Genomic DNA, 9,309 nt, shown 5'->3' with positions numbered 1-9,309 from the left:
CACACACACACACACACACACACACACACACACACACACACACACACCAAAGACCTGAGAGCTTCCTACAGGTTGGAATTTTTTAAGTTCTGTTACTATTTCCTTCCCCATTTTTCTGTTTTTCTCTTCTTTCTAGTTCAAGTATATGGAATTGACAAAAGAGGGAAGGGTGTTTCGATTAAAAACCAAAACCAACAGCAAGAATGTTTTCCAGATTTGGTCCCTGTCAAGGTTGACAGCATCTGGGAGAGGACAGAGAATGTGTGAGTGTATTTCTGGTGTCCACCTGCTGTTTCAGGTACAAAGAGACATGCCGGATCTTTTTGTGTTTGTGGGCGCTGACAAGAATGCAAGGAGCCACAGGCCGGGCTCCCGAGGCTACTGCGGTTGACCATCAACTCTGTCTTATCTGGCTAGGCATGTAAACATGCCGCGATCCGCACCACACACGAGGATAAAGGATGATCTCTACCAGATCCAGACCTCCTAAAAGTGGCCCAGGCACACCCCCCAGACGCTGGGAGCCATCACACAGGATTCAGACTGACAGGGTCCCACTCAGCACATGCAGCGACTTCCCGTGTAGGGTCTGTGGTACGAGACCCAAGTAGGCAGCATACAAGGGGACAGAGAGAGCCACGTCCCTCTCAGAAAGGGCTTTAGGAATTGGTCCAGTGCGCAAGAGGAGGTGGGGGCGAGGGTGTGGGGGGGAGCCACGGGGCTTCCCCCCAGCTGGCCCCAAAGGCAGGGATCCTCCTCCCAGGGGCTGCTGCCCCTGTGCATCCCTGGGAGCCCAGCATGGATGATAAAACTCATTGGCTGGAACGCGCCCACTGAGCAGGTGTGAAGCGGAGGTGTGGCTAGCACCAGTGGTCTTGGTCGGGGTGGTGGTAGCTATGCCGTACCCGGCCGCCTGAGCTGAGCCCCAGAGTGCAGTGGTATTCGTTGGGCATGCGGCGGAGGGGGTGCGACTGGGCGGTCAGGGAGGACACATAGGAAGTCCGGGAGGAGCGGCCTGAGTTGGTGGCCACAGCCTCCTAGAAGTTCAGCGTGTCCTCGGGCTGGGTGCAGGCAGTGTCCTCACTGTCCAGATGCTGCCCCAAGTAAGGGTCAGAGCCGATCCTAGAGCCGGCGGCCAGGGGCTGGCTGAGGGGTTCTCTCTGAAACAGAGCGTTGTGTTCGGAAAGGCCACGGCTAAGCTGGCCCGGGGAAAAGGTGGGGAGGCTTGCCTGTGCCCCAGCAAAGTGGACAGGCGAAGAGTTGGCCGTCTTGTAGGTGACACTGGGACGGGGGGCCAGCAGAGTCTGGGGGATTTGCCTCCGCCCACCATGGCCAAGGGTGCTAGCACCGGATGTTGACAACAAGGGGCTCCCATTCACTGAACCAACACCCTACAAGAAAATAAAACAGAGAAAAAAAAATCAAAGTCCCAGACCAGAGGCCAATGCAGGTGAGAACCATGGAGGTGGGGGGTGAGGCATGGAGAGAAGCAGGCACCCTGGGAGGGGAACCGTAGCGTGTGTGGTGGCGGGGAGAAAGCCGCTGGTGCCGGTAGGCCTGGGGAGGTGGTTGGGGAACAGTGGGTAACAAAGGGAAAGGCACAGCTCAGGGAGAAGGGCGACCAGAGGCCAGTCCAGGGCAGTTGGGAGGGGAGGATCGGGCTGGTGCGGGAGGAATGGAGCAAGGGAGGGGAGGAGCGGAGACTCGGGCCTGGGAACCAGGACATGAAGGAGGTTTCGGAGCATGGTGGGGGGGGGGCTCGTAAGGAGGGGCAGTGAGGGGGGTCCTGAATTATTGGTCTCAGGGTCCTGGCTCCTGCCCAGCTGTTGGTGACGTGGGGTGGATCCTGAGGGAGGGTTTGTGCTCTGAGGGCTCCCGGCCCCCAAAGCGGTCACAGGAGTAGAAACACTGATTCTCCGAGGAAGAGGAAGAGGGCTGCCTCCGCTCTTGGGATCGGCCCCGCTCCTGTCTGTGCTCCCTCCGGCAGCCTGGGGGCCCCTCTCCTGGGGGTGGGCCTGGCACTGCAGCACTGCTGGGTGATGGTCAGGAAGAGGGGAAGTCAGCACAGTGAGCCAGGTGGGGAGAAAGACCCCCAGCCCAGATCCGGTCCACAGGGCCAGCAGGGGGACCCAGGGGGAGAGCTGAGGTGCGTGGGTGATCCTGCCTGGTCTCCAGACCTGGGACTCACAGCCCCAAACTCAGGGCCGTTTGGATGGTGGAGGCACAGAAAGGAATGCCTCAGGCCCTGGCCATAGGTGGGACCCCCGCACGCCCTGCCATCTTTGTCTGAGGATAGCCTGGGCCCCTTCTCCAAGGACTTCTGCTTCCTGTCCCTGCGGCGATGGCAGCGGTGGTGGTAATGGAGCGCAGCCTGGCTGGCTGGGGCACGGTCCAGGGCAGCGCTGCAGAGATGAGCCACGTGGGGATGCTGGGGCGCCAGTGTGGAGATGGAGCACTTCTTGGGGCTGGCGTTGGGGCCTGGCTGCGGGTGGGATGTGGGTTGGCACACAGTCTGAGAGAGGGGCCTGGGGCAGGCTCCAGGCCGGCACTGAAGGCCTGGGGTTCAGGAACCACCAGGCCCCTCCCTCTCCCCAGAAAGCTCTTCCCCACCCAGGCCCACCCTTTCTCCCAGAGCACACTGCACAAGGTGCTGTCCGTCTCTGCCAGCGGGGCCCAGAGAGCTGTTGGCCTCACTGTCCCTGGGGTACAGGGAGGATGCCAGGAAGAGGGAGGCTGCGGGCCTGGCTGGGAGAACCCTGAGGGGTGGCTGCGTGTGATGGCTCTGCAGGGCCAGGGCCATGGGGCTCCAGCCCTGGGCTGAAATCGAGACCTGTGGAAAGGGGCCGTCCAAGGAGAGCTGACCCACAGCCTCCACTCGGCGTCCTCAAGCTGGCCGCCCAACCGGCCAGGCTCAGGAAGGGGAAGAGGGCGGGAGCCACCACCAATGTTAGGCAGAGACAAGTTTAGAGAATGAAGTCATTTGGAATGTGCAGAACTAGGAACCACAAAAGGCGGCAGGGACAGGGCCACGCCCAGGCAAACACTGAATGTCCCCGGCTGGAGGACATGCCCCTCTAAATCCCCTCACTATCCCAGGACGTGAAAGCAGGGCCCCCTGACACAGCTTCAGGTCTGCAGGCCCCTCTCTGAGTCCTTGTGAATGGGCCCACAGCCCCCTTGCCCTGGAGCTTCCTGCTCGGTACACAAAGCATCCCCAAAGGAGCAGTGGATGGAGGTGGTGCCGCCTCCAGAGTCCAGAGAAGAAGCAGGGCAGGTCGGGCGCCTGGGTGGCTCAGTTGGTTAAGCGACTGCCTTTGGCTCAGGTCATGATCCTGGAGTTCCAGGATCGAGTCGCGCATCGGACTCCCTGCTCAGCAGGGTGTCTGCTTCTCCCTCTGATCCTCCCCCCTCTCATGTGCTCTATCCCTCTCATTCTCTCTCTCAAATAAAATAAATAAAATCTTAAAAAAAAAAAAGAACAGGGCAGGTCATCCCCAGAGCATCAATGGGGAAAAGGGAGGACCAAGCTGTGAGGAACCGTGTGCATGGCGGGGGGAGGGGCCGGGGGGGCAATGCAGGCTGGCGTGGGAGAGGGATGTCCTAGAGAGAGGGAGAGTCTGGGTCAGGGACACTGGGCTGGGAGATGGAAGTCCCAGGGCCACAGCAGGAGGCTGAGCACAGGTGGGTGGTGGGGATTCTTGGCAGGCCTCCGAGGACTCTGGCTGCACCTCTTGAGACCATCATCCTGGGAGCTCCCAACAGGGCTGACGTTATCCAGGCTGCAGTGCAGGTAGGGAGCCCTCACGCAGGACACAAGCCCTCTCCAAGCCAGGTCTCCTCATCCCCCACTCCCCCACCCTCCCATGACCCTGACCACCCACCTGAGTCTCTGCAGCCGGGTGAGGCATGGAGGCCACTCGTCCCTGGCTCTCCAGTCCAGGTTGGGGCTCCCCGTCAGGACCTCTCAGGACCATGCTCTGCATCTGGACATCCACAGCCTGGGCATATAGCAGCCCGCAGTCACACCAGCCCCCACCGCACTCTCACCTTCTCCCCCATCTTGGGCTCCCCGCCACATTCCTGCCATCTCCCACCATCCCTGTCTCACCCCAATCCTTATCTCATCCCCATCCCCAGCCTGACTCCCCAGCCCTGGGAGCCCTCACCGGTTTTCCTGGCTGCACAACTGTGATCTCTGTAGAGTGGCCATGCTCCAGGGGTTTCCTTGCCTGATAGGGTAACTCCTGTGTCCTCTGAGTACCCCAGGAACCAGACCCCTTGATGCCACTCTCCTGGGTTTGTCTGTAGAGAAGAGAGGATTGTGCTGTTGGCTCAGAGGTCTGTGGGTCATGGAATGCCCATCAAGGACCTGGCTCCAACCTGCCAGGAACCTATACTGGCCCCTTCTACTGTGGGTTAGAAGCAGCCCTGACGTGTGAGGCCCTTCATGTACAGGCTCTCAAGTGGCCACACAGCAAGGGATGTGGACCCAGTACCAGGGCTCAGAGCAGATGGGCAGAGAGGGCCCCCGGACATGAGTCCGAGGGTGGTCTGGGCCCACCGCTTCCTGGTCACCCGGCAGGTTCCTCGGCCCTAGACAGGGCCTCCCAGGAGTAGTGGGAGGCCACATGTGCACAGCATGCATGACGCAGAGTGCGGACATCCTGTCTACCTTGGTGCACAGCAGGCCCTGGCCACTACATTAGGGGCAGTGTAGTACTCAGGAAAACCTACCTGATTAACAGTCCAAGACCCACAACCAGGCTTCAGAAAAGAACATCCAAACATGTACAGATGAGGAGGAAATCAGGAGCCCAAAACATGCATGCTGTGCCCAGCCTGGTACCAGGCCCCACACCTTAGCCCTTGCTGGATGAGGCAGAGCACAGGCCCCCCTCTTTGGGCACAGCCAATGACTTCCTTTAGCCAATAGGGTGTTAGCAGACGTGGGACCCTGCTGGCCCTGAGGGGGTGGCGGAGAGGAGCCTGCCTGCTACCACCCCTCAGCGAAACACGGTGCAAGACAGGTAAGTGACTGTTAGTTCACGACACTTGGTTTCGGGTGGTTTATTACCAAGAATTATTGTGGCAAGAGTTAGGGGTTAGGTAACAAGGACGTTACCAATTTGTCTACAAAATACAGTTGCTTCAGAAATCACTACTGGAGTGGAGATCTGAGGAAAAATATCTTAGAGGAGTTAGGAAGTCTAGACACACACAGGCCGTCAACAGAATGGGGTTGAAACAAATCATTTCTCAACGGACAGTGAGGAAGCGGAGGCAGAGGCCGCTCACCGGAAAGTGAAATGGGCACGCACAATGGGAGGTGACAGTGGGAACCAACTGCCTAAATCCACTGACCTCGGTGCCACCAGAGGCACCCGTGTAACCTTTCGGAAATTAGCTTTGGAGTCCACCATGGACCACTCCAGCAGCCCTCCTGCACAAGCTTTCAGGCAGCATCCGCGGGGAATCATTTGGGGGAAGGTGGGAACGGGATGGAACAGAGAGGCCAGTCTCCCAAAGTGGTGATGGGACCTGAGGGCTCCATGTCTTGCAGCACAGCCTACAGGGAACCCCTCTGGGAGGGGGAGAAACCAGGAGTCCTGCCTCCTCCGTGCACCTTGCACCCTGGCCAGGTACTCACACGGGCCCCCCGTTGCTGAGGGACGCAGAGCTCTTCTGCCGAAGGAAAACCCGGGCTCCTCGGAGCACAGCCGGCTGTGTCTGCTCCAGCGTGGCCTTCAGAGGGTGGAACAGGGACACAGGGCCCATCTGTAGAAGGGACGCAAGGAAGAGGAAGAGATCTAAGGGCAGAGACATGTGTGGCAGAAACCTGGCCTGACCCCACAGCATGGGTTGGTGCTCCTTTGCCCTGCCTCAGCCCTACATAGTAGGTAGGCGGGGGCTTACTCCCAACCTGGCCTGTGAGTGACATCAGGAAGTCATTTCACTTCTTGGAGCTTCAGTTTCCCTACCGACAAAATCTGGGGACCTCATCCAATTACAAATGGTAAAAAGATTTCATCTCATCATCAACTTGGTTTGATGGGTAGAGGCTGCATGAGCCCCAGACTGAGCAGAATTCTAAGGACATTTCAGGGCTCGGGGGTGGCGGGGCGGGCACTGATGGGTGTCTGCAACAGACAGGGGAACGGGGGATGTGGTGTGGGCATCAGATACTTCCCATCCCATGATGGGTGAATGTCCCTGTAAGCTCCGAATACCAGGCAACTTTCTAGACAGTCTAAGTATGGTCACTGATGGTTTGGCTGTGTGGGAAAGTTGTTATCTTTGAAGGATGACCTCAGGAAGATGGGGCCCCAAACCAGCCCAGTCAGAGTCATGAGTGGAAGAAATCATGACCCTGGAACCATCAGTCTGATTCTCTCCGGTCCCTGCCAGTGTGCACGGTAATCAGGTTCTCCCCGAACCTCCCCAAACAACCTCCTCAAATATTCTTCAAACTTCTTTCTTCTACCACTTAAAACAGTGGTATCTCCAGGGAACATGTCCTCAGCCCCTTGTCTATTGCTCCTGAACACTATGTCTCCAAGTCAGGGGGCCCCCATTACCAGCAAGAGACCCGCCGTTGGAAAGCATACAGGCTGTATGTAGTTTCTGACTTTGGGGCCGGAGAGTGAGGCTACAGTAAGAACCTCTCATCTTCCTTTTCCCGCTGTGCAATCCCCAGGAAGGATGTGGGTTTCCTCTGCCATCAAAACAACTGATGGGTGCCAGAGTCTGGGGTTTACTTCTTGGAAATCCTGGAACTCGGTACCTGGGACAGGCCTCCCGTGGCCTGGTGAATCTGGTCTCTTGGGGTCTTGTTCTGTTTGTAGAAGTCAAATATCATCATAGCTGCATACACCTTTCCTACGGTCATCTCATCGGCTGGAGGGAGAGAAAACAGAGTGTGGAGTGTGGAGGAGGAAGGGGAGGTGGGGGGTAAGGGAACAGAGCATGGAGGAGGAAGAGGAGGTGGGGGGCAAGGGAACAGAGTGTGGAGGAGGAAGGGGAGGTGGGAGGCAAGGTAAGAGCCTCCACCACAAGGACTCCTGGACATGCTCAGGGAAGGGCACAGGCCTTGGCTGAAGTTGCATCTTTGGACACTGAGTACTTGTCTTCTGGAGCTGTACTGATTCTCCACAGGGCCCTCCATCTCCTCCCAATGAAGTGGATGTGGGGTATAATCTTTAAGCACCTCATCTCTAACTGTAGGAGTCTCCCTGCTGTTCTCTGGATTTTTTTAAGTATACACCACCATCAGGAACGTGGGTGACTGTGGCCAACAGAATGAAGCCCAGGGAATCCGTTCCCACAGTCCCTATGCACCCATTGGTAAGACCGTTCTCCCTGCAGGTGGAAACTAAGTCTAGAGTATTGATGAGGTCACCCTGGCCCAGGCCTCCTGGCTCTGCCTTTGGGTGGGACACAAAAGGGGGGTGAACAAGGAGAATTTCTTGCCCTCACTTACGTTTATGGGGTGGCACCAGTAAATCCAGGGTCTTCTGGGGCAGATTGGCCCACACAGAGGAAATCTCCTTCCTCAACTCTGCATCACACTGATGCTGCTTGGTGCCAGCTGGGGCAGGACAAGGGTGTGGAGGGGAAGAGAGATGTTAGGAGCTGTCTCATGGGCCCCCTGGGGGAGCTGTCAGGGAGAGGTGTGGTGTGAGGGGAAATGGGGCAAGGACAGTGACAGGAGAAAGGGCAGGGCAGGGAGAAGCACGGCCATGGCGGCTGTCAGAGCATCCCTGATGGGCACGTGCAGAGACAGAGGCCTGTGTGCGTGGGCCCTGGGAGTGGAGAAGGGATATAGTGGCGGTCCAGCTGTTCATCCAGCCATTCAAAACCATCAAGTGAGCATCCTCCCATGCCAGGGACTATTCTAGGTGATGGAACAAAAGCAAAGGAGCCACCTTCGTGGCACCATGTGTCTTGACTCAACAATAAAGTAGCAGTAAGTTCAAAACCTAGTGTGTTGGGTGCAGAAAAAGCTTAAGTAGAGAGCGATGAGAAATATTAGGAGGGCTGAAATTTTGGACAGGGTAGTCAGGAAAGGTCTCATGAGAATGTGGTGTGTGTGTAAGAACCCGAAGTCAAAAAAGGACCAGGGGGTGCAAAGGCCTTGGTGTGTCACACAGCCAGCCAGGAAGGCAAGGCTCACTGAGCAGGGGGTGGGCGTGAGGGGTTGCAGGGAGCAGATGTTGAGATAGGAAGCAGCAGAGGGTGATAAACAGAGGGATAAAATACTCTGATTGATCTTTTTTTAGCATCAGGTTTACTATGGTAGAATGTACATACAATGAAATCCACCCTTTTCAGTTATCCCATTCTATGAACTTTGGTAAATACATAAAGCCACACATCCACCCCCACAATCGAGACATGGTATATGGCCCCACAGCCAAAGTCCCTCTGTGCTCCCTTTGTAGCTGACCCCTTGGCCTCCTCTCATCCCGTCCCATCCCTAGTGTGTTTTCTGTCTCAGTCTGTTTTGCCTTCTCCAGAATGCCTCACAAACAACGTCATCGGGTGTATTGGCTTTTGAGTAGGACTTCTCCACTCAGCGTGATGCCTTTGAGATTCAGTCCATGTTGTTGAGTGTATAAGTAGCCTGTTTCTTTTGATTGCGGAGTACTACCTTATGGTATAGATAGACCACAATTTGTTTATCCATTCACCAGTTGTGAACATTTGAGTTGCTTATATTTTGAGGAGATTATGAAATAAAGCTGTGAACATTTGCATATAAGTTTTTGTGCAGATGTATGTTTTCTTTTCTTCCCACTTGGGAGTGGGCTGGCTGGGCCGTACGGTAAGGAACTGCCAAACTAGGATCACAAGAATTCCATATTATGCATTCTCACCAGGACTTAACATTGTCATTGAAAAAAAGTATTTTAGTCGTATTAATAACCATGTAGTGTTATCTTACTATGGCTTCATTTTGGATTTCTCCCATCCAAGTACTAACCAGGCCCGACCCTGCTTAGCTTCCGAGATCAGAGGAGATCGGGCACGTTCAGTGTGGTATGGCCGTAGACTTCATTTTGGATTTCTCTAATGATTAATGATATTGAGCATCTTCATAGGTGTTTATTTGCCTACCATATATATATTTTGGTGACATGTCTGTTCGAATCCTTTCCCCATTTTTATTCGGTGGTTTATTTTCTTATTACTGAGTTGTGACAGACCTTTATCAAGCCGGAAACTGATCCTATATCAGATATATGGTTCAAAAATATCTTCACCAATGCCTTAGCTTTGTCTTCTCATTTTCTTAAATGGCTTTTTGAAGAG

General features: G+C 55.6%; 1 long non-coding RNA gene across 2 annotated transcripts; it reads right to left on the bottom strand.

Moving 5' to 3' along the window:
* Positions 1-3,942: 3,942 nt before the first annotated feature.
* On the bottom strand, positions 3,943-6,858 carry LOC141372071 (uncharacterized). Of its 2 annotated transcripts, none has more exons than XR_012377398.1 (3): positions 6,782-6,858; positions 5,648-5,775; positions 3,943-3,998 (listed from the first exon to the last, which is right to left on the bottom strand). It is a non-coding gene; the product is annotated as an uncharacterized lncRNA (long non-coding RNA). The 2 variants fall into 2 exon arrangements; XR_012377397.1 differs by lacking the exon at positions 3,943-3,998 and adding an exon at positions 4,284-4,302.
* Positions 6,859-9,309: the final 2,451 nt, after the last annotated feature.

This window comes from Callorhinus ursinus, unplaced genomic scaffold (genome assembly GCF_003265705.2).
Source record: "Callorhinus ursinus isolate GAN/ISIS: 27379988/994484 unplaced genomic scaffold, GSC_fseal_2.0 scaffold711, whole genome shotgun sequence".
Classification (NCBI taxonomy): domain Eukaryota; kingdom Metazoa; phylum Chordata; class Mammalia; order Carnivora; family Otariidae; genus Callorhinus; species Callorhinus ursinus.
This window is presented reverse-complemented; position numbering and strand designations above follow the sequence as displayed.